Below are 25,912 nucleotides of genomic sequence, written 5' to 3'. Positions count from 1 at the left end.
CAGTGTTTGTCCAGGCCAGCAAGCTCCAGCAACACATCTTCTCCGCCCACGGCCAGGAGGACAAGATCTACGACTGCTCTCCGTGCCCGCAGAAGTTCTTTTTCCAGACAGAGCTACAGGTGAGCCTAAAGAGGGGGAAACAGGGCGCAAATAGTGTTCCAACCGCAGTGACAGCTCGATCACACGTGACCGACCGCTCAACAAACGCCGCAAACCAAACCACACTTTTGACGATGCCCTCCAATCCCGTTTGGGATTGGGAGACTCAGAAGGAATTATTTCAGTCCGTTTTCCAAAACTCATTTGTGATGTTGCAGATATGATATGATTTGATTTGCTTATTAGACCGGCGGAGCACTAAAATATCTGGAATTAGAGGATTAGCGGAATGCTCGTTTTTGAAGAGGTAATTACATACGGTGCGGAGGCAAAAAAAACACTGTTGAGTCAATACGGCTGCATCTCGTACTCTAATCACAGAGGAGGCCTCATGGCTAAATGTGAGCTTTTGTCCTCCGGGAGGCCCATATCTGCCCTTCAACAAAGTTAGTAGTTGGACTTATGAACTCGCAATGTTAGAGAGATAATCCATTTTCCAGCAATCTCTTTTCTCCGGTCCTTGGAGAGCCTGAAAAAATGAAACAGACCTTATTATATTATTTGGTGGTGTTTTCAAGCAGCACTGTTGTGTTTGGGGGATTCTCTACCTTACACATGGCTTTTCTCATATACAGGTCTTTTTGTATTACCTTGTAACTGAGACATTAAAATGTGAGTAGTATAAGCACCTTGTGCAATCCAATCACTGAAATTATTAATGTTTGTGTGCGCCGAGCGAAGCCAGTATAGGCACTGACCATATGCGACTCCGAGTAGAACTATCTGAAGCTTGGATTAGCAACGCCAGTGGTGGAAAGTGACTAAGTACATTTACTCAAGTACTTAAGCACAATTATGAGGTGTATTTACTTTTCTTATACTTTAAACTCCTATTCCACTGCATCTAAGAGGCAAATGTTTCACATTTTACACCACTACAATTTTTTTTAAACTGAGATTGAGATTTAGGTTATACTACAAAACATACATTAACCACTATTTTATAGTTCAGGCTTTTCAAAAATAGCTGATCTACAAGCTCACAACGCATCGCGATGAGGCGCGTTGTGAGCTTCTAGATCAGCTTGAGTACTTTGGTAGCTATATTTTGATGCAAATACTTTTGTACTTTTACTCAGGTGACATTTACATGATAGGACCTTTACTTGTAACAAAGTATGTTTGTATTGTGGTATTGCTACTTTTAGTTTTGTTTACATCTGAGTACTTCTTCCACCGCTGAGCAACACACCCTGTATTAGTACCTAGGCAGACAGAGGGAGCGTCCAGGGCTTTAGCTGCCCATTGATCGGCGGAGAGATTTTCATATTGAGATTCAGGTTGTAAACACACCACAGCATCTGTCTGCCAGGAGGAAGGTGAATGTGATCATTATCCACTGGTCATTTGAGCATCACTACCATGAATAAAACAAGTCTTGAACCAACCAACATACAGCTCCAACCATGGAGAAAGCTATTAGCAAGCCATGTTTTTTCTCCAAACTGCCAACATCGAGTCTACCTCGTTCATGCCAAGGCCTATTTATCACATTTTCATCTCTCATTGGTACGAGTGTTTTCTGTATACAGCCAGCGTTGTTACAGGTACCCTGTAAACAATCTCAAATAACCTGGGGATGTTTTCCTACTTTTTTTTTTTTTTGTCTGACATTTTTTGGAATGAAGTGATCTCCACCTCCCCGAGGTGCTGTTTCATGCATGATTATTTTGTTTTACACTGTCTGTGAAGAGACAAGAGCAGAACATGAAAGACCTATGGCACTTTGTTGTGAAACAGGGTGTTATGAAAGGAGAGCAGGATTGAGCTTGGGGATAAGACGATCATTATGCTCAACCTGTGCCATGCTTTAAAGGCGGGCCTAGGCAGGGTTGCCAGATTTGCTTATTATAATTTCCCTGCAAGATTTTATTTGAAAATAGCCGATCTACAAGCTAACAGCGCGTCGCGTTGTGAGCTTGTAGATCTGCTATTTTCAAAGAGCTGATGTATACGTTAAAGTGCACATAGTTGCTTCTTTTGGGCTGGTTTTCCTAGACCTGGTTGCTTGTTTCTCTCACAGAATCTGGCAACACTGGTCCCATTTGAAACTAACACACACACTGTAAGTCCAACCACACATTCAGATGTTTGCAAACATTATACATTCCAACTAGAAAGGGGTGCTCCGCAGAACGCATATTCTACCAGGCTGCATGGGCTGCCTATACCCGAGGAAGCTGCTGGGGGGAAATAACGTTTCTACTACATACTCTGTGCATTTCTCGTGCCCCCTGTGGGCAGAAGTGGAAGTGCAAGGGCCTCAACATTATGATTCCAATTTGGGTTTGATAGGACAAGGTGTTCTTTGTGAAATAGGCCCCTCCCGCAAACTTTGGAAGCCAATTATAGACAAATGAAATGGAATATGAAAAATCAGTACGATGCATCTTTATCACTTGACTCCAGAGATTATGTGTTGTGATTTTCACTAATTCTTGAGGAGAGTTTGAGAGGCCAATTTGAAGAAAATGGGGTAGAGTTTCTTCCTTGGCCTACTGGCACAACGCACTAAAAGATTGATGTTGATTGGTCAAGCAATTTCTGAGATTAGCTGCGCAGGCACACAAAGGCCAGTGGCAAAAAAACAGGCCTTCCAGCCTGGCGGAGATAATAAACTCACAATATTGTAGAGATGTGAGTTGAATTACACAATAGCCATTACTATTGTGTTTATTTGTTTGTTTTATTTCATACCCCTGTATATCCTTAAGAGTGATTTATACTTAGATGTGCACTGTGTGGTGCACCTGGAAATAGACGATCTACAAGCTCTACAAGTCAAGCCACCATTTTCTGAGCATTATACGGCACTCAACCAAGTATAAATCAGGGGGTCATGAATCTGAATTCTCCATGAATGCTCCACCTTGATTGATTGAATTGATTGAATATTTTATTAGGCAAAAAAATGTAAAACAACACATTTACATTTAAAATACTTTGTCTAACAGGTCCGTTCATAAAAGTCCTTGCGGACTTGTTTCCAATGAGGGCCTTGGTATTCAATTCATAGACATATATAGTGGCATCACAGTTCGAATATCATTACACAAAGAATAAAAAAAAACAGCAAGAATATATATATATCTATATATCTATATATATATATATATATATATATATACATACATATATACATACATATAATACTATGTACAACAAAAGAAAATAAAAAAATAAAAGAGGGGGGGGGGGAGATATGTACAAGAACAGGGGGGGGGGTCGGCTATCTAATAGGAAAATGGTACTACCTCCTCTTTTGGCCTCCTGAAAGGTGATTTTTTAAGGCTCTTTTAAATGAGCCCAGCGAACTGCATTTTTTGAGGGATGGGGTTAGCCCATTCCAATCCTGGGTGGCAGTGCTGTAGAAGGAGAATTTGCCCATGTTTGTTTTATGGGTGGGTGGTACCAAATTGTTGTTAACGCTCCCTCTGGTATTGTGACTGTGGGTGTCACTAACCTTTTGGAGGTATTTACTCAGATATGCGGGAATAGGGGGCATATCGGGCAAATTTTCGTTTACATTTTTGAAGGCCAGTCCCATTTTTAGTTGTTTAACCCTGTCTTCCACCCTGAGCCAGCCTAGGCTGGCAAAATGGGCGGGAGAAAGGTGGGTCATGGGCCCCAATCCGAGGAGTAGCCGAATCAGTTTGTTTTGGGAGGTTTGAAGCTTAGTCTTCAGTGACACTGAGGTGTTGGAGTACCAGGAGGTGCTAGCATAGTCAAAATGTGGTTGAATCAGGGCCCCTGAGAGGGTCCTGAGGGCCTGTGGGTTGACAAAAGAGGAAACTCTGCCCATAAATTTGGTTCTCTGGTTTACTATTTTGACCACCTTTGTCCCCATGCTTTCACCCGACAGGTATTTGTCGAGAATACAACCCAAATAGGTAATCTCTTCTTTGCTAGCGATAATTGTGTCATCGACTTTGACCTTGAAATCATTTACCTCCATCTGTCTGAGGGAATGTTTGGTCCCAAAGAGAATGGATTCAGTTTTCCCAAGGTGTAGTGACAGTTTGTTATCGGTAAGCCAAGTACGGATTTTTGAGAGTTCAGAGCTGAGCGCCTCCTCAACTTGCAACTTGTCCTCTCCCGAGATCAGGAGTGCCGAGTCATCAGCGAACAGGAACAATTTGCAGTTACAGGCAGCATTCATGTCGTTAATGTATAAAAGGAACAGTAACGGAACAGTAACGGCCCTGTAGTACATCTACAGTTGAGATAGACAATCAGCCCAAGCCCAGGTTGGAGGAGTCCTGTTTATTATTTGTTTTATCTTTTATTTATTTATATATCTTTTTTTCGGTAGCTGTTTGTTTGCGCTCACTCTTTCCAATGTATCACACTTCAAAATGCCTCACTGACACGGGGCAGTCGTTTGTCAGTCTGTCTGAAGCAGAGCTGTCTTCCAGCGGTGAGAGGAGAGTGGAGCCCCCCCCCCCCCCTCTCTCTCTCTCTATACCACAGCTCTTGAGTTGTGGAGTTTCTCCCTATTTCTCTCCCTGACACTCTGGCCCACTCACTGGCTGTACCTGGGCTCCTCATCTCTCACAGTAGTCGGAGGAGGGGTCAAAGGGCCAGTGCAAGCTGGGAGAAAGGGAAGCGGGCGAGAGGGAGAGCTGCCACGGCTAGGTAAAGGGAAGCAGGAACAATATTTTATTAACCCATTAAGACCTGAAGCCGATTCTACAAAATGTCAGTAACAGTATTCTGAAAAAAACGTATGTTTCTATATCAGTGGTGCTCAAATCTTTTTCATGTCAAGGACCACCTAGAATTATATGTATTTGGCCGCGGACCCTCCATCTCAAAATATGTTGTTCCAGGGACCCCCCCAGAAGCAAAGATTTGAGTTACAAATGTTAGCTTTTTAAAAAAAAGAGAGATTTGCAAAAATGTTCACGATTTTTCAAAAAAATAGCAGATCTACACGCTCATAGCGCGGCACCGAGTGCCGCGCTATGAGCTTGTATATCTGCTATTTTTGAATAGCCAAAGTGTAAAAATAATGTTGTTTTTTTTAGCTCAAATCAAAAAATGACACAGATGCGTTCCAGGTCTTGATGGATTAATTTGCCGCTGAGATGCTTGAAACAGACCAAAGGCTGTGACAGGTATCCAGCGCACCCCTTCAACACACCCGTCCTCCCCCATCGCTCCCCCCACACCCCCCCCATGAACTCTACCCTGTGAGGGGGCTAGCCAATTTTCGCCGGCCTGTCGAAATGGATGATGGGAGAGCATCCGTCTAATCAGCCCTCCTAGGACCCCCCGCCCGGCTCGCCCCCCTCGGACCAGCCTAGATTGACTGACTCCTGGGCCGGTGTGCCCCAGAAATCTAGGAGTCCAAAGGAGAATAGAAAAATTGTCTCTTTCTCCCCTTTTTTTTTCTCATCTCATCTCTCTCTCTCTCTCTCTCTCTCTCTCTCTCTCTCTCTGCCCTCCCTGCCTTTCCTTCATCCTTGTTTCTTTCGTTCACAGACAGACAAACTAAGCACTGAGATGCACATAGACCACCACTCCATCCAAACTCTCCAGAGAACAACCAACCTAGCCGACCCCCCTCCTCCACACACACACACACACACACACACACACACACACACACACACACACACACACACACACACACACACACACACACACACACGCACAACCCCCCCCCCCCCCCTCCCTGTGCCTTCCCCCTCTCTCTCACCCCATTAAGAGATGGAGTACAGTCTAGATATTTCATGAGGTGCTGATGGTCAGGGCAAACAGTTCAGTATTTGTGCTAACAGGGCTAGCTGTGCGGCGCTCCTCCCTGACCCCCTCCCACAGCCCACCCTCCGAGCCGCCATGAGATGGAGCTTCACTCTCCTCCTCCTCCCGCCCAAATAAGATGCACTGTGTTCTCATTTTAACCCTTTAAGACCTGAAGCCGATTCTACAAATCCCAACAGTATTCTGAAAAACGTATGTTTCTATAGCAATGGTTCTCTGAATTTTTTTTTGTCAAGGACCCCCAAAATGATATGTATTTGGCCGCGGACCCCCATCTGAAAATATTTTGTTCCAGGGACCCCCCAGAAGCAAAGATTTGAGTTAAAAATGTTCGCTTTAAAACAATATATATATTCAAAGATTAGCACACATTTTCACGATTAAAAAAAATAGCAGATCTACAAGCTCGTAGCGCGGCACTCGGTGCCGCGCTACGAGCTTGTATATCTGCTATTTTTGAATAGCCAAAGTGTAAAATAATGCTTTTTAGCTCAAAGCAAAAAATGACACAGATGCGTTCCAGGTCGTAATGGGTTAAAATCAGCCTCTCTCTCGCTCCGTTCCCCCGTGTGTGTGTGGTAGAAAAGAAAAAAGAAAAACAGTCCTGGGTTTCTGCACTGGTCACAGTGCGATGTGAAACTTGATAATAAAGTTTGGTTCGTTTTTTGGTTTTATTGTTTGTTTGTTTGTTTGTTTGTTTGGTTTTTAGTTGTTTTTTTTGCATCAACTTCTGAAACAGTAGCTTTTTGTACCATGGGAGAAACAGAGCCACTGACGATGTCACTAGGCTGGATTAATTATCCAGATTCATTAACTGATGGTGGCGCACAGTATTAGCCACAGCTTAAATCTGACATTTATGTGACTGTAGTTCATTTACGAGGATGGCACATAAGTCCAGCTCATCATTCCTCTGCTAGAGATATACCCGTACCCGGCCGTGGCATGCGATTGGAGGATTCTCTCCCAAATAATGACTCCAATTCCTCCTAAGACAAAGACAATTGACACTGAATTTTGCACAAACAGTGCAGATGACATTTTGAGCTTTTGAGATTCCCTTGTTGCTTTTGAGCTGAGTGAGTGTCTTTTTGTTTTCTTTTTTTCTCCTTTTTTTTTCAAATTCCATCCACCGCGTTCATTGTCATTCCTTGGAAATGTTATGAGATTGTAAATCATGTCTCGAGTTGTGCCACGATCGACCGAGTGGTGGAAGGGTGCTGCATGCCGTCAGTGGTGGAAACTAACTAAGTACATTTACTTAAGTACTGTACTTAAGTACACTTTTGAGGTATTTGTACTTTACTTGAGTATTTCCAATTTCCAATATTTTTACTTCTACTCCACTACATCTCAGAGGCAAATATTGTACTTTTACTCCACTACAATTATTTGAAGTTACTTTTCAGATATAAATTATTATATTATAAAACATACATTAACCACTTTAGCCCTATTTTATACCTAGGCTATTTGAAAATAGCCGATCTACAAGCTCACAACGCGTCGCTTTGCGACGCGTTGTGAGCTTGTAGATCGGCTATTTTCAAACATTTTTGTACTTTTAATTTTGGTACTTTAAGTACATTTTGATGCCAATACTTTTGTACTTTTACTCAAGTCAATTTTGAATTCTGGACTTTTACTTGTAACAGAGTATTTTTATATTGCAGTATTAGTACTTTTACTTAAGTAGAGAATTTGAGTACTTTTTCCACCACTGCATGCCGTGCAGTATGAACTCTCCGGCTCCCTAAGACGCCCGCAGGACACATACCTTAATTGGAGTGTCTTTTAAAAGGATTCCTTCAAAGACTATTCAAAGCTCCCCAGTCTTAATGATGTGCTGGAGCTGACAGGAGCACGGTCGCATCATGTTCCACGTCCCCCGTGCGAACGACAGTCTCCTCTCCCTGCATGATAGCCATTATTGCCAAGCTGTGGACGATTTTGGTGTTTTAATTAAGCATATTTATCGGCCGCCTTGTCGCGAGGTCAGTGTAAACCAGCCACGCGTGCCACAGTGTCCGCTAAAAGACAAAGAGAGACGGAGAGAGAGATATACAGTTTACACATTTCTTTTTAAAAATATATATATGAGGTAAATTGATCTTTTTGGGTAGCAAATATGTACTATAGTATACAGTAGTGGTTCTCAGTGGTGCCATGAGACAAGTCCAGGTGTGCCGTGGGATTTTACACCTTTTACACATTCATCATGGCGAATTTTTTTAAATCATAAAAAAAAATAGCTTAAACAGCAGATTCAGAAGTTCATAACATGTCACATCACAGCACCTGAGTTTATAGGTCAGCTATTTTCATTATTTGTTCATTTGTTGTACTTGAACCTGGTGTCCAATTCTGGGCATGTCACAGGCGAAAATTTTTAACTCATTTATTTTTATTTCGTTTTAATTTTACAACTTTTTCACACATTTTCCCAAAACAGCTCCAGTACCCAGTCTACAAGCTCACAGCATGTCGCATTGTGACACGTTGTGAGCTTGTAGAGCTGCTGCAATGAATACAGGTGTGCCTTGAGATTTTGACTTGCCGATTGGTGTGACTTGGAGGAAAAAAAAATGTAAACATGAGAATTACACACAAGAAACACAACTTTTATTTTATGAATGATATCTGACAGGTTTTAAGGGTATGATTTCATACAATGTAAGCCATGGCACATTCTACAATACACTTCCCGTAAGAAGCACAGGGACCTAATTACCCAGAAGAAGGTTTTTATTTATTTATTTTTCATTTATTTATTTACAATATTTATTGCAATTTATGCCCCAGCCAATGCTCTTTGCCCCAAACGTGTCACAGGAAGGTTTGTTTGGCCCCGTGTGGCTATCAACCACCTCACTCTGTGTGAATATCTTGATGTGCGAGTATGACAGCTTCTCATGCTTTTGAAGGCTGTTTTTTTCCCTTTTAAATGAATCTGTTTTGTGCTTAACCACCCCAGGTGCTCATAATTCTGTCACCATAAAAAGAAAAGTTGTGTTAATAATATGAAAGAACAATGAAATGAATAAAAAAACAAACTCTGTGTGAGGTGCCATCATTAATATTTAAGCTTATTTATAATGATGTACAGACACTATACAAACACAGCTCTGCACTGTAAAAGAGGACATAAACATCCTTTAGATGGCTTGCGATGTAACACAGTTGTTGGTGTTCTAGTTTTAGCAGGTGGATCAGAATTAGACAGCATGACAGACCTAATGATCCTATGAGGATATCCTGTGTGTGTGTGTGTGTGTGTGTGTGTGTGTGTGTGTGTGTGTGTGTGTGTGTGTGTGTGTGTGTGTGTGTGTGTGTGTGTGTGTGTGTGTGTGTGTGTGTGTGTGTGTGTGTGTGTGTGTGTGTGTGTGTGTGTGTGTGTGTGCGTGTGTGCGTGCACAAGCATGTTTGTTTATGCATGTATGTGCGTGTGTGCATGTGTATTCACGTTTGTTTATCCATATATACGTGTGTGTGTGTGTGTGTGTGTATATGTGTGTGTGTGTGTGTGTGTGTGTGTGTGTGTGTGTGTGTGTGTGTGTATTCACGTTTGTTTATCCATATATACGGGTGTGCGCGCGCGCGTGTGTGTGTGTGTGTGTGTGTGTGTGTGCGTGTGCGTGTGTGTGTGTGTGTGTCTGTGTAGTGCACTGTATGTATTAGTCTTTGTCTCTGCCTCTCCCAGGGTCTGATGTGTGCATGCAAACACATTGTCTGGAGGGAGACATGACAAAAACTCCCAGAAGCCTTTGAGTTCTTCTTTTTTTTCTTCCTCCTCTGGTACACACCACTGGGGGAAGTTAAATCCACACAAAGAGGCGCGCTTGGTATGCCACGCTACGATCCATCATTGGATGTCTCCCTCAAACATGTGTTTCTTTTTTACATTTTATCGCAGACATATTCAAGACAACTTCGATAAATACCCGTCACGATGAGCCCTTTCCAGGAAACCCAGGTCCTATGTGCCCGTCGACGGCGATCTGTTGACCAATTATGCTGTTGTTGTTTATCCCATTAAGACCTGAGACGATTCTTAAAAAACGTTTTCTAAATCCTAACAGTTTTTTTTGAAAAAAAAAAAAAGAAAATGTTTTCCAGATTTTTCAAAAATAGCAGATCTACAAGCTCATAGCGCGGCACTCGGTGCCGCGCTATGAGCTTGTATATCTGCTATTTTTGAATAGCCAAAGAAATCTAAAGTGACACAGATGCGTTCCCGGTCTTAATGGGTTATACTAAGTATAGTGCGGAGGCCAGAACGAGCGGAGTTAGTATAATCGTCCCCTCTCCAATTTCATTTTCAAACATATTTACGTAGAGTAATTAAACACTTCAGCTTAAAAATGTGATATTAAATGACACCAATTGTGGGCCTATTAGATGCTAATATTCGCACTCGCTCTTCCATTCAGTGGGGAAACCCGAAAGAGCTCTTGTTCAGCTCTTTCTTGTGAGCTTGTAGATCGGCTGTTATTAGCGCGCGACACCCCCCGTGCAACTATAAGTATCCAGACCCTCTCAGTCAGTCAGCGCCTTGGAACGTGGTCCCTCCAAATCTCTGAGTTTTTGAAGATCTGGCAACGAGGAAGGGAGGGAGGGAGGGAAAGGGAGAGAGAGAGAGAGAGAGAGGGATGGCTCTGTAGCGTCCCTAGTCAAAGTCTGTCCCCGACTGAAGTGGTTAAATGTGAGAGTAATTGTGTTTTGTTTCTGGGACTGACATGTGGAGCCCCACGGACCCCATCTCCCTCCCAGTGACAGGCAGAGATCCTCCCCCCTCGCTCTGTCTAATTAGAGGATGTAGCCCAGGGCTCGCGTCCCACCAAGACCCATCCCCCTCCCAAGATGGCTCCCTTAAGAAACCCCTTAATTGGGTTCTTTAGTCATAGTCTTCATTTTAGTGGGGAAAGGCATCTGTGTGTGTGTTGCTGCTATCACCTCAGAATACTGTTTGCATCGTTCTCTCTCTCTCTCTCTCTCTCTCTCTCTCTGGGTGTCTCTCTCCCGCTCGTCTGGCTTTCCTCTCTCCCTTCTCTATCGCTTTCTCTTGTTCTCTCCCTCGCTCCCCCCCCCCTCCCTCCCCTCTCGCACTCTCTCTCCTCACTTAATGAGGCCCCATAATAACACAGCAGTTGTGCAGTTGTTTTGCTACCTCAGTCAAACAGCAGGATCACTGCAGAGTGTGTTTCTAGCACCATCCACTTGTCTACTTAGACAGGGTAATGAGTATCATTTGGAGCAACAAAGCACCAGCCCACAAAAGAAGGGCGTTCCGTCATCTGTAGTTACACCCCAGAAGTAGGTCTGTTGTAGCCGGGTATCTTATCAAAGCATGGGCGTCAAAGCATCGAAAGTGTTATTGATTTGATACATTTTCACAACAACAATGTGGCTGGCTCAAAAAAAAAAAGGAAGACGCACATAAAATACTGTTATCGTCAACCCCACCCAAGTCTAGTCCCATTACTGTGCTGTACTGTACTGCGTTGGTTCTCAAAGTGGGGTCCGGGAACCCCCAGGGGTCCTTGGGGGAGTTCCAGGGGGTCCCCGGCAAAATGATAGATAGTTAGGAACCATATGGACCCTTATGGGTCTGTAACTAGTGTACACATGGAACCAAATGGACCCGTTAGGGTCCATTTGGTTCCATTTGTACACTCTCAGAGTTAAATTAACATTGATTTTACAATATAAATTGGGGTCCCAGAGATAGAAATGCCATTAAATGGGGGTCCGTGGCCTAATGCATGTCAAACTGGGGGTCCTTGAAATTAAAATGGTTGAGAATCACTGCTAGAGCCATAAAAAGTCTTCTCTTATGGGGGTCCTTGGCATATCTTTTCAAATGGGGGTCCGCGGGCTAATAAGTGTCAATTTGGGGGTCCTTGACATGAAAACGTTTGACAACCACTGCTGTACTGTACTGTACTGTACTGTACTGTACTGTACTGTACTGTACTGTACTGTACTGTACTGTACTGTACTGTACTGTACTGTACTGTACTGTACTGTACTGTACGTCCACGGTTCCCCCGACGGCCCACCTCAAACAAGACATGTCTGTTACCAAGGAAACCAGGCCGGTTGTAGCAAAACAGTGTGTTTGGGGTCAACCGTCCCCACGGCCTGATAAGTGTTGACTGTGGAGAATGCCAGCTGCTTTATTATTTATTTATTTGATTGTGTTCTTCATTGGCTAAACTGGCCAGCAGTTGAGACCCGAAACACCCTATGACCCCAGGCTACAACACTGATGATGCGTCCCAGTTGCATCCATGTGATGTATTTCTTTATTAGTTATTCTATTTATAGTGGCTCATAGGAATTTATAGACTATGTGACAACCAGGAATAGTTTGGTGACCACAGGAGAGACTGTTGACAGCCGGAATGTAGACGGTATCCCGGGAGCAGTATGGGTTAGCGCCCCATGCTGCGTCTTCCGTGAGGAAGAAGCCCAACAAACCCGCGGTGAGGCCTTTAGGAGGGCCATTCCATTCCAGCGTACCGCAAGCGGAGCCAATACCATTAGACGGCCCAATCTAGTGGTATCGGCCCAAGGAACCATCACGCCAGAAGGAAATGTTTGGATCGGGATGGTACGGAGGATCTGGTACAGCGCTCAGGTCCTGGACCTGGTGAGACGAAGGAGGAGCCCGGCCAGGAGGCCAACCACAGAGCCTAGTCCCTCCACGTGCCAGAGCCTCCCCCGAGTTCCAGCAGAGTAGTTCTGGAGAAGCGGACTGATTGGCCCTGTCTTTCCCTATAGGACTGACCGTGGGTGCTACTGGGACGTTAGTCGGGGCTTGATCAACCCTGGCTGGGTCACCTGGGCGAGGGTGTATGTTGCGAGACCCGAAACACCCTATGACCCCAGGCTACAACACTGATGATGCGTCCCAGTTGCATCCATGTGATGTATTTCTTTATTAGTTATTCTATTTATAGTGCCTCATAGGAATTTATAGACTATGTGACAACCAGGAATAGTTTGGTGACCACAGGAGAGACTGTTGACAGCCGGAATGTAGACGGTATCCCGGGAGCAGTATGGGTTAGCGCCCCATGCTGCGTCTTCCGTGAGGAAGAAGCCCAACAAACCCGCGGTGAGGCCTTTAGGAGGGCCATTCCATTCCAGCGTACCGCAAGCGGAGCCAATACCATTAGACGGCCCAATCTAGTGGTATCGGCCCAAGGAACCATCACGCCAGAAGGAAATGTTTGGATCGGGATGGTACGGAGGATCTGGTACAGCGCTCAGGTCCTGGACCTGGTGAGACGAAGGAGGAGCCCGGCCAGGAGGCCAACCACAGAGCCTAGTCCCTCCACGTGCCAGAGCCTCCCCCGAGTTCCGGCAGAGTAGTTCTGGAGAAGCGGACTGATTGGCCCTGTCTTTCCCTATAGGACTGACCGTGGGTGCTACTGGGACGTTAGTCGGGGCTTGATCAACCCTGGCTGGGTCACCTGGGCGAGGGTGTATGTTGCGAGACCCGAAACACCCTATGACCCCAGGCTACAACACTGATGATGCGTCCCAGTTGCATCCATGTGATGTATTTCTTTATACTTTATTATATTCATCGGCTAAACTGGCCAGCAGTAAGCCTGGCCCGAGGCCAAGGCAGGAAGGATTACTCCCCTTAGTGGACTGGTCAACGGTATAGGAATGCACAAAGGGAAGACTGAGTCAATACTGTGCCTGCGTTCAACCCGCCGTTACGCTGCCAAATCCCTCCGAGTGCTAATTTAAAGCTGTGATCCCTAAGTTTCATGTCCTACCTGGGATTTGAACCTGGGTCCCACCTCATGGGAGACCAACTTTTTACTGCTCTTAGATGGAATCCCTGTTTGGCCAGGGGAGAAAGTTTGCATATGACTTTCAGGCAGAACTACAGTTGTTGTTATCAGTTATCAGTTTGTACGGAGATAGAAATTGTCACAAATCAACCGTTTAGTTCAAAAGAATGTGAACTTGCCAATTGAGGTAGACACATCTCCATTTGGAGGGCATTTTGGACCATTGGTACCATAATGGTGGTGTAGTTGTTCAATTCCTGGTGTGTTGCGTTATGGGGACCACGGCCACGTCTTTGATTGAGCATCATCTGGTTTCAGCATCATTCGGCTCTTGTTCCTAGATTAAACTGATGACTGACCACTAAGCGTGGACTGTGGACTCCGTGGTTTTGTGCATATATAGTGCCTCTGCCCCAAAGGTAGCTCAACAGACTCAAGCCTGCCATGAGCATTAATAACTAATTTATGCTTTGTCATATGACGGTGTTGCGTACCAAACATAGCATATCCACAAGCTCACGACGTGTCGTGTCCATGACACATTGCAAGCTTGTAGATCGGTTTAGTATAAATCAGGGTTAAAGGGGAATTTCGCTTTCTGGGGTAATTTTCACGTCTACTCAGACTTTTGTGTGCACCCCAGAAGTTGCTTGATTCAATATTTTGATATTTGATATACATTTGATCAGACACGCCCCCCTCCTATGTACTGTAAGCCCATTCAACTTAAAACTCCATGTTATACTCATTGAAAACACATGTCCCTGGTTCTGGTGACTGATATTGTCCTTCTAATGAATGGAGAGACCTTCATTTTTCAATGAGTTATTTCATGCATGAACTTAATGGATTTCATGCATGGACTTACAGCAATCCTTGATGCAACATTACAGAAAATAAAAACATAATGAAATAACCCATTCATTAGATTAGAAGGACAATATCAGTCACCAGAACCAGGTGTGTGACATGTGTTTTCGAGTCTAACATGGAGTTTGAAGTTGAATGGGCTATATAGGAGGGGACATGTCTGATCAACTGAATATCAGCTATCTAAATATTGAATCAAGTAAATTAAAAACTGTCTGGGGTGCACACAAACGTCCCGAGTAGACGTGAAAATGACCCCAGTGATATTCATCAGTGAACAACTCTTCTAGTTATATGTTTATATGGAGACACATCAAACCGATACCACAAAATTTGGCTTCGGGGCTTCAAAAGGAATGAGCAGTCGAACCATTTTTGAAACGTAATATTTTCATGTAATGAGCTCATGCTGTAAAATGGGTCAATAGGGTCTATAGCACTTAGCACTCGCACAGCCAAATTAGGGGTTATGTATACACAGTACCTTCTGGTCAAGTGCTTTCCACTTTTGAAGCTTTAGAAGCTCATTATTGTTCCCTCCATCAGCTTTCTGAACACTCGATACGGCCCATGGTCTAACGTTACACGCTGGGTAGCAACCAGGTACAAGGGATGGACGTGGTGGTGCATAGGGCGTGTGCCTCCGCATGCGTCAGCATGATGACGCCATAGCTTTGTGTCACATTCTGTTCGCTTAACGAAAATATTGATGATTTTCTGTCAAGGTCGCTCGAGTAGGAAACGCATTGTTGAAAATCGTCATCAAATGCGCTTCGACTAAGCTTTTACATCTGCTCTACATGAAGTGCTAAGATTTGATTTAATACAGCGCCGTCAGATGAAAGGCATCGTGTGTTCGTTCGCCCACTGGTCTGCTGGCTGGTCCTCCTCTGCAGGGCCTGATGTAAGAGGTGCACCTCCGTTGCCTCACCGGTAGACCCCGGGTGCTATCGATGGGAGGCCAGAGGAATGGGAAACGACACGAAGAATGATTAGTTAATAAATCAGCTCCCCAGCCAGCCAGCTCACGTTTTCCTGTTCTCGCTCTCACTCCCCTCCTCTCCCTTCGCCCCTCTCTCTCTCTCTCTCTCTCCCTCGCCCCCTCTCTCTCTGCAGAAGTGTTAAATTCCTAAGACGTGTTGCACCTGTTTGCATGGATATATACAGGACTTGAGGACCCCTGCCGGGCGTTCTCCCTCCTCTCCTCTCCCGCTATAACCCCTGAGGGTGTTGCAGTGGGGTGATGTAATCACATGAAAGTGGAGGGGTTAACCCATTGAGACCGGGAACGCATCTGTGTCATTTTTTTGATTTGAGCTAAAAAAAAAAGCATTATTTTAGACACGTTGGCTATTCAAAAATAGCAGATCTACAAGCTCGTATCGCGGCACAGAGCTTCGCGCTACGAGCTTGTAGATCTGCTATTTTTGAAACATTTTGAAAATGTGTGCAAATCTTTGAATATATATATTGTTTTAAATCGAACATTTTTAACTCAAATCTTTACTTCTGGGGGGTCCCTGGAACAAAATGTTTTGAGATGGGGGTCCGTGGCCAAATACATATAATGTTGGGGGTCCTTGACATGAAAAAGTATGAGCACCACTAATATAGAAACATAAGTATTTTCAGAAAACTGTTTTTCTGATTTAGAAGACATTCGTATATAGATATCGGTTTCAGGTCTTAAAGGGTTAACGGTGGCACCGCGCCAGACGAAGAATGAGAGAGAGAAGGAAGAGGCTCGCTCTCCGAGCCGATGCAGCCAGGCTGGTCACAAGGGAGAGCCGGGTGCGCATTATTGATCAGAGCAAAATTTAATTTAGTGGAGAATTGACTGCTATGGTTTACCTGAACACTAGCTGGTAGCCGAGGCCCTGCAGTAGGCCTCTGAGGCCAGCAGGTGGTTGGATAGGAGGGAGGGAGAGAGAGAGAGGGAAGATTAAGAGTTGGTGACTTGGAAGGAAAGGAAACGGATGATAAGGGGAATGGGCTACGGTTCGGGGAGGGTGGAGGCTTAGAGATATGGGGAATAGAGGTTTAGCCCGTTAAGACCGGGGACGCATCTGTGTCATTTTTAGATTTGAGCTAAAGCATTATTTTACACTTTTGGCTATTCAAAAATAGCAGATATACAAGCTCATAGCGCGGCACCGAGTGCCGCGCTATGAGCTTGTAGATCTGCTATTTTTGAAAAATCGAGAAAATGTGTGCAAATCTTTGAATATGTATATATTTTAAAGTGAACATTTGTAACTCAAATCTTTGCTTCTGGGCGGTCCCTGGAACAAAATATTTTGAGATGGGTGTCCGTGGCCAAATGCATATAATTTTGGGGGTCCTTGACATGAAAAGGTTTGAGCACCACTGATATAGAAACATAAGTTTTTCAGAATATTGCTGGGATTTAGAAGACATTTGTAGAATCGGCTTCAGGTCTTAAAGGGTTAAGAAATGGGGGTAAAAAGGTTAAATGGGAGAGGGCCTAATCCTGTGTTTAAAGGCTTCCAGAGAATTGTGACACTATCTGTCACATCTTCCTTGCCGGGTGGCCAGACAAGGACAAAGGATGTCGGCTTTGACATAAGCCCTAAGAAGCCACAAGTAGCTACCTTCAGTGGCTTTTGAATAGTTTTGTCTGTGTATCTTTTGGATGTTCTTCCACTTATGAATTCTTGTTTAAAATGTGTGTGTGTGTGTGTGTGGGGGGGTGTGGGGGGGGGCTTGTGTTGTAGTTTTTTTTCATCTTGGAAAATTGTTTTGTTTCCTGTCCTCATTTGACACGGGCTCTCATACCATGAGCTGTGTTTGATGGGTGTATTCGTTGATGTTGCTTTTCTTTTTTCCACTGCATCAGCGCTTGCAGCCAGTGGTGCAGTGGTGTGGCTAAAAAGAACTTGATAAGGATGAAGATTGGAAAGTGAATCCACACACTTCTCTTTTCCTTGCCCTCCCCCTGCCTTCATCCTCTCTCTCTCTCTCTCTCTCTCTCTCTCCCTCTCTCTCCTCCTCCCCATACTGACGTACAGAACAGTTTATAGCTACTCTGCAGAGTTCAGTATCCACAGAGATAAAGGTATCATTTTCTTTCCTTCTTTTTTTTTTTGTACCCCCCCCCCACCCCTCCCCTCCCTCCCCCTCCATCTCCTCTGTTTCCTCCTGTGTGCATGGCTGCCACTGCCACTGAAGTCGTTTAACACCGTCCTTGAGAAAGCCCTCGGTGAGAAAACTCCTGGCATGTTTAAACCATTTATACCTGGAACGCATCTGTGTCACTTTAGATTTCTTTGGCTATTCAAAAATAGCAGATATACAAGCTCATAGCGCGGCACCGAGTGCCGCGCTATGAGCTTGTAGATCTGCTATTTTGAAAAATCTTGAAAATATTATTTTTTTATATTTTTTTCCAAAAACTGTTGGAATTTAGGTTTTTTTTAGAAGCGGCCTCAGGTCTTAATGGGTTAAGGGAAAGGTAGAATGCGGTGTGTGTCAGACAGAGCTGGGACGTGCGGAGGAGGGGGGGGGGGGGGGTTGGGGGCCGGGGGTTTGGCGGGGAGGGGGGGGGGGGGGGGGGGGGGGCGTGGGGGGGAACATTCCCCAGAGGGGTTATTTTCCCCTCTAATAGCTGTTACGAGCCTACATTATATCCAAGGAGCTACGTTCCTTTGGGGTCCTTCCACACACGCATGCACATACCTAGACACACACAGTCACAGTCACACAAAGGCATGCGCTCACACTTGAGCACACATTTTCTCTCTCTCTCTCTCTCGCTCTCTCTCTTTCTTTCTCCTTCATTCGCACACACACACACACACACATAGGCATGCACACACACACACACACACACACACACACACACACACACACACACACACACACAGTCCCAGCCGCTTTGCTCTCTCCGTGTCAATATCCTGCCATTTGAAGTCACGTACTGCAGGGGCTTCTGGGAGCCCGCCGAGGAGCCAGGCTGACGGGTAATGGGCCGCATTCATTAATAAGGTTGCCGTGCTCCTGTCCCTCTCTCTCTGCAACGCCACGGATGTCTTCACCGGGAGGGGGGGGGGGTTGGGGGGGGGTTGGAAGAGTATGAGGAGGAGGGGGGGGGGGGGGGGGAGTTCATCCCATGGGGAGCTTCCTCCCAGACTCACTTAAAGGAGCTTTATTTCAGCCGAGAGAGGAGAGAGTGGAGCAGAGGGGGCCGTCGTATCTTTAAAAAAAAAAAGGGAAAAAAAGAAGGAGAGCTGGGGCCCTGGCGAGCTGCGCTAACCCTTACAGGGGTCAAACTCCTGAACCCCCCCCCCTTCCTTCCCCACGCCCACATCCACAGCCCCCCCCCCCCCCCCCCCCCCATCAAACAGCTTATTACCCCACCTGTCGGAAAGTAATCGCCCTAGCTGAAAGGAAAGCTGTCGAGGTGTTTAAATGCTTTATATGGAGGCACCTGAAAGGGTAAAAGAGGGAAGCAGAGGGTTGGTGGTGGTGGAGGGGGTGGGGGGGCTAATAGACGTCTCCCAGCGCCGCCCTGGGGGTTTCTGTGCCGATAGGACTGAAGGTGACTGCTTTGGTAAACTCACCTTCGTACAGTATACAGAGCTGTGTATCTCACGAGGTCACCGGAAATCTGTTTTTGGCGGGTTTTTGCGCCCGTTCTCGTGGTCAGGTTTTCATTCAAAGTGGTTAAATAATAACCTTTGTTATTATGTGTGTGTGTGTGTGTGTGTGTGTGTGTGTGTGTGTGTGTGTGTGTGTGTGTGTGTGTGTGTGTGTGTGTGTGTGTGTGTGTGTGTGTGTGTGTGTGTGTGTGTGTGTGTGTGTGAGAGAGAGAGAGGGAGAGAGGGAGAGAGGGAGTTTGTGTGCCCATGCGCGCACACACACGTGCTGATGAATGTGTGTGACAGGTGTGTCTAGTCCATGCCAGTTTAGAGAGTCCAAGGCCGTGTTTTAACCCATTAAGACCTGAGGCGATTCTTTAAAAAAATCTAAATCTCAACAGTTTTTTGAAAAAAATCTGGAAAATATTTTTTCAAGATTTTTCAAAAATAGCAGATCTACAAGCTCATAGCGCGGCACTCGGTGCCGCGCTATGAGCTTGTAGATCTGCTATTTTTGAATAGCCCAAAGAAATCTTAAAATGAGACACAGATGCGTTCCCGGTCTTAATGGGTTAAACAGAGCGCAGCAAGTGGGGCATGTAGTTTGCATTAAAGGGATTAGCAGTCACTTCAAAAGATGACCTGGATTCGGCCCACCAGGGACACCAGTCACACACCCCCTGGTCCACACTCCCTTTAAAGAACCTGGCACAGCTGCCCCGCTATAACCACTCTCACCGATCTGTGTGTGTGTGTGTGTGTGGGTGTGGGTGCATGCGTGTGCCTGTGTGTGCGTGTGTATGTATACTGTACGTTTGGGAGACAAGAGTAAGAGACAGTGATACCATCTAGTTATAGTCCAGTGATGCAGGTATCTGTTTTTTTTGGTAAAGTCATATACACTGTAAAATCCTCAGTGCTAATGTAACTTAACCCATTGAGACCTGAAGCCGATTCTACATGTCAACTAAATTCCAACATTTTTCTGAAAAACGTATTTTTCTATATCAGTGGTGCTCAATCTTCATCAAAATATTTTGTTCCAGGGACCCCCCAGAAGCAAAGATTTGAGTTAAAAATGTTCGCTTTAAAAATATATATATTCAAAGATTTGCACACATTTTCACGAATTTTCAAAAATAGCAGATCTACAAGCTCGTAGCGCGGCACTCGGTGCCGCGCTATGAGCTTGTAGATCTGCTATTTTTGAATAGCCCAAAGTGTAAAATAATGCTTTTTAGCTCAAATCTAAAAATTACACAGTTCCAGGTCTTAATGGGTAAAGAGTACAGTAGCATGAACATTTTTGTTAAACATACTTTAACCACTTGCACTCTTAGTATTTTTTTAATTTTATTTATTTATTTATTGTAATGACCAAGATACATTTATATCTGCAAAAAAACTAAAATGAAAGGGTCAATTATGATTTTACTTTACTGTGTAAGCACTGGATAATAAAGGCTGATAATATTTCATTGGGCCTCATTTATCAAACTTGAACTGAACTGAAAGATCATAAATCGCTCATAAATGCATTTACGTGCACAATATGGTATTTTTTTATTTCTACGTTTTTGTACATTGTTACAATACTGTTCGTATCAAACACACAGCTGTACAGGGTGTTTGTTGTTATTATTAGTGCTCCAACATTGAAGAACCAACACTGTCCCAACACGACAATGTGAGCTTGTATATAGATGCTACCTTTGACGAATGTTCGCCGCTGAAAAGTGGTTAATAAACATACATTAATTCTTATGTTTTTGGACAAATATAAATGTTGATTGGGTCATTAATTTACTGTGTGTAGGAATTTGCTAATTAAAAAATGATAATAATAATAATATTACAATTGCTGTCATTATCTTTATACAGTATAAGCTAAAATTACGCTAGAGTTTGTGTCATTGCCACTTTGCCCAGCCATAACCCCCACCCCCCCCCTCACGATCCCAGGTGTAGCTGTAGATGTGAATTTATAAGGCTGGTATATGTACCAACCTATTCTGTTGTACTGTTCCCCATGCTTTTTAAAATATATTGACCATGTCTAATAATAACAAACTTTTCGGTGTTACACGTATTGCCTCCAAGATTATTGGCCTTCCCACACTTTCAGATATGAATGATAAAGCCATTACACGCTTAGCACTCACAATAGTAAATGACACTGATCATCCCCATGACTATCACTTTACAATCATGCCATCTGGACGGAGATGCAGAACTTTGAAATGGGAAAATGTTTGTTTTAGCAGGAGTTTTGTCCACTCAGCCATTGCAGTGCGCGCTAAAAAACGACCTCTGGGGACTCTGTGTATTTTCTTTATGTTGTGTTGTATTTTTATTATGTGTTTTTGTTGAACAGACTTGTGAAATGAAATATCCCCCTGGGACAAATAAAGACTGATTACGATACAAAAAAATGATGATCGATCCCACACAAAATTGATTGATCCAAGGGAAAACAGAGCACTGTCACCCTCCATGGTTAATCCAGCCAATGACCTCTCTCCAATAATTCTAATCTAATGCGTTCTTCCATTGTAGACAATTTGGCCAAACTGTGACCTCCTCCTGTGGCTGACATGCTTCTTTTGTGGGCTGAGATTATTTTTTCTAGTTATTGTTTCAGCGCATGAGAAACTTTTGTCATCAAATTTAATGCAATTGTCTTGCCGTCCCTGACACTTTTCTACTTACTTAGCTTATTTTTTTTTTCCTTTTGCCTTTTCTCTGCCAGTTCTTTACATTGCCAACAAAGGAATTCCAAGCTCCTCATATGGTATTTCAGGGGTGTCGATTAAAGCTAATCTCAAAGTCGGTTTTCAAATTTACAATCGATTGCCATTTATTAAAATATGCACAGGGATACAAACAAATAACGTGTCTACGCATGTTTGATAAATATGGCAGAATTTCCCCACTGATTTTACGAAGATAAATGAGGCCCATTGTGTGTATTACCTTGGTTTTCTTGGTCACTGTCATTTACCTGGTGGCAGTATTGCTGCAGATTGAGATGTTAGACATAGGTCCTGTGTCTCCCCAAAAAGAAGTGCTATTGATCCACACACACACACACATTTGCCTGTTGTCCATGTTGATTGGATTTGGATAATGGTGTCCCCTTAACCAAGGCCTCAGTCTGACTTCAGAGTTAGCCAAAAGCCAGCATTTGTCAATTATAATCACAAAAGAACAAAACCGTCAAAACGTTTGCTATGTTTAAAATGTTAAGTCTTGATTTGTGCACAGATCAGGCAGCGCTGTGTTCATGTTGTTCAAAGGCAGCTATAACGATGTGTATACAGTGTGTGATGGTATGTCTCTTTGTGTCCTTGCAGAACCACACGTTGACTCAGCACAGCAGCTAACATGGCAGAGATCAGCGCCACGGCCGAAGACAAGGATCACATTGCGCAGAGCATACCGTCTGACCGCCAATTACCGTCGGTGCAGTTTCCCACTGACTCCCTTGCACTGAACTTTAGATTCAGTTACACCACAAGGAACCATGCCAGAACAAGAAGAAAAAATAAATAAATAAAAGAAAGAGACCATAGAGGGGAAAAACAGGACAAATGAAAACCCCTCCCAGTTCGTTACTAAAAACACCATTTCAAGACACGGAAAAGGCCAACTTGTTTGTACATAGAATTCTTCATGTGTTGCTTATCTACATCTATATTGCAATCTTATACAGTATTTGCCAATGTACAGTTGAAAATGTTTGTCCAAAAAAAAAAAAAAGAGAGAGAGAAAAGAATAGAAAAGAAAATGGAGGGGAAGGGGAATAGAATAAAGAACAATGCCATTGTCAATCAGACCAGATGGGACTCAAAAGCGGTTTGTTGTGAAGGAGAACCAGGGTGCCACTGAGGATGTAGAAAAGCTGTAAGGAACCACAAGTGTTAACATTGGGGGAGAGGACTCATTTCACCAGCGCCTGTATCCCCCTACTGCGCAGAACGTGACGCTGGTCAGTCATCACGGGCAGTGTTGCCAGATTCTGTGAGAGAAACAAGCAACCAGGTCTAGGAAAACCAGCCCAAAAGAAGCGACTATGGGCTCACATGAGTACTTTAACATGTACATCAGCGATTTGAAAATAGCAGATCTACAAGCTCACAACGCGTCGCGATGCGACGCGTTGTGAGCTTGTAGATCGGCTATTTTCAAATAAAATCTTGCGGGGGAAATTATGATAAGCAGATCTGGCAACCCTGATCACGGGGGGGTTAGAGAGAGCTCTATTCACCAGCATAGGTTGAAAACGTCCATAACTTTGTCAGCCTGTCCCATCATCTCTACATGGCTGTCAGAGGACCAGCTGAGGACGTGTGTGTGTTGCGGTTAATGTGCTCTGCCTGCTCATGGAGACGTCAAATCAGAAGTGGGGGGGGGTTGGGGGGAGGGGGGAACAAAACAGCACATATAACGCAAGGGAAGCAAAAAAAAAAAAAAAAAAAAAACAGGACAGGATTCTGATATATGCAAACGCAGTGACACAGATTTGGAAAAGGCTAGTTCCTCTGGTTGGCGTGTGAACAGAGGCATGAAGCCCCCATGTGGCTCTCAGAGCATGGGGGAATCTCCAGCCCACTGACTCAACCTGTACATTTCTGTTGTTAATGTTTACTGCTCGTTCAAGCCTGGAGATTACTGGAATTTATTTTTGTTTCGTTTTTTTCCCCCCTGTTTCTGTTATATCTCTGTATTTTTTATTTTTTTTATTTTCTGCAATTGGGAGTAAATCCATTTTAATTTGGGGTCATGGAGACTGAACATGTATTCGGTCTCTCCCGGGGATAAGGTTCTAAAAATCTCTGTCCCCGGCTCTCCTGGAGAGTGTCCAAGTTCTCTTGTTTCTCTGCGGTGTCCCATTGCTCTCTGCTCAAGCTGGAAGCCATTGTGGCATCATACACAACTATAAATCATTCTGTTATGTAAATGTTTTGCATTCATCGAACCTGAGATGCACTTTTGTATGAAACTTTAATGTTTTGACCTTTTGATTGAGAATTGTTCGTACTCAGTTTACAGGAAACCACCATCTCCTGCAAAGGAAGGACCGTTCTCTCTGATGTTATTAAAATGTATTGTACAAATATGGAGTTCTGTATTTGGCAGACCTCATTTTTTGTGTTGCACATGTGATGAAAATATTAAAAACTGTATGAGGAAATGGCTTCAGTCTACCTTGATTTTCTGTTTCGCACAATATTTGTGTACGTATGCGTGTGCATGTGTGTGTGTACGTGTGTGTTTGGATATAAACCGATCAAACAGGATCTGTCAGTACAAACATGATTACCATCAAAAGCTTACTTTGCTTTTTTTTTCTCCTCCATTGTATCAAATTGCATGCTATTTTTCCTGGTTCCCTCGTGGCTCTCGCTAACGAACATCTGAGCATCTTGAGGGAGGTCTTTGTTATTAATGACTTCATTACCCATCACCCTGTGCGGTCCCATTCTACACAGCCTCGCACTAGGCCTATTTAGGGAGCCTCCAGCGCTCCGGGGGACCAGGAGAAAGATTCTTCTGCCTCTGCCGAGTGGGACAAAACCCATTCAACAACATCTGTCTGTCTTAGTAAATGATTCATCACTACAAAGTTGAAATGTTGTGACATAGTTCTGTTCAAGCTATGAGTTTTGTATGGAAAAGATGCCATGAAAAGATGCCATTTCTCCAGTGCACCACCGTGCCCATAGTGCCCATGGTATCTAGGTTATACTGTGAATAATAAACAGCGCTGCTATTCGCGGTACACCAGTGTTTCATATTATGACATGCCCTATTAACACTCCGGCATTATCAATTTTGTATCATTAAGCTTTGTACTGTAACAGTTTAAACATTTCCCATCTCAAATGTATGGAATACATATGTTGTCTATTGACTAATAGATTTGATTATGTCGACGCCATGAGAACTAGATGATTGTTGGACAGACCATCTTGCAGACACGGTCATCTGCAACAGAGGTGGACTCCCTCGTCCAAATCGGAGATTGGTATGGCCCGACATTAACTGTCATTCTGAATGCAAGCTGGGCATCCATTAAGCAACTTTGCTTGCATCTCCCTGTGCCAGGCACTTTTAATAAGCTTCAAGGGCATTTGAACGGGTCCAGAACTTTGCTTTGCCAGAGATGGACTGGCCCACATCATCCATTACATTAAATTGGGTGGCGGCCTCCAGCTCATATTTATGATTTAATTAAATTCACTTGTGAGGCGTATCAGAACCACTGTGGCCTCCCTTTTGCCGCCAGGCTAAGCAGCAAAAAACAGACGTAATCATGCCCGCGCACACACACACGCACACACGCACACACGCACAGGGATAAATTGCATGCACAAGTGTTGTGTTTCTGACACTCGCCCAAGTGTGAGACTTTGTGGTGTGCCTCGCTTTGGCAGGGGCGTTCTCGGGGGTTCGTTTAAAGCAATATAATTACACAGCCCCCAAGTATTCTCCATCAGCAAGCAGCAGAATGGATGGCTTGTTCAGAGATAACTTAGCCTGGCCGATCCTCCGCGGTGTCGTCGTCCAAACATTATCCCCACTGCAAGTGGCACTCAACACCAGTAACAGCCTTGCCCCTCTTCAGTGGATCTGGGCAGTCAAGCCAGATGTTCAGGAGAAGCTTAAACACTATTGTTCTGGTTCCGGTCAGTGAGTGTGAGTGGA

General features: G+C 44.1%; 1 long non-coding RNA gene across 1 annotated transcript; it reads left to right on the top strand.

Moving 5' to 3' along the window:
• Positions 1-24,402, top strand: LOC311046497. Its single transcript, XR_014600890.1, has 3 exons — positions 1-119; positions 22,558-23,211; positions 23,456-24,402. It is a non-coding gene; the product is annotated as an uncharacterized lncRNA (long non-coding RNA).
• Positions 24,403-25,912: the final 1,510 nt, after the last annotated feature.

Source organism: Gymnoscopelus microlampas (assembly GCF_963454915.1).
Source record: "Gymnoscopelus microlampas genome assembly, chromosome: 5".
Taxonomy (NCBI): Eukaryota; Metazoa; Chordata; class Actinopteri; order Myctophiformes; family Myctophidae; genus Gymnoscopelus; species Gymnoscopelus microlampas.
The sequence above is the reverse complement of the archived record's forward strand: the minus strand, read 5'-3'. Positions and strand labels throughout refer to the sequence as shown.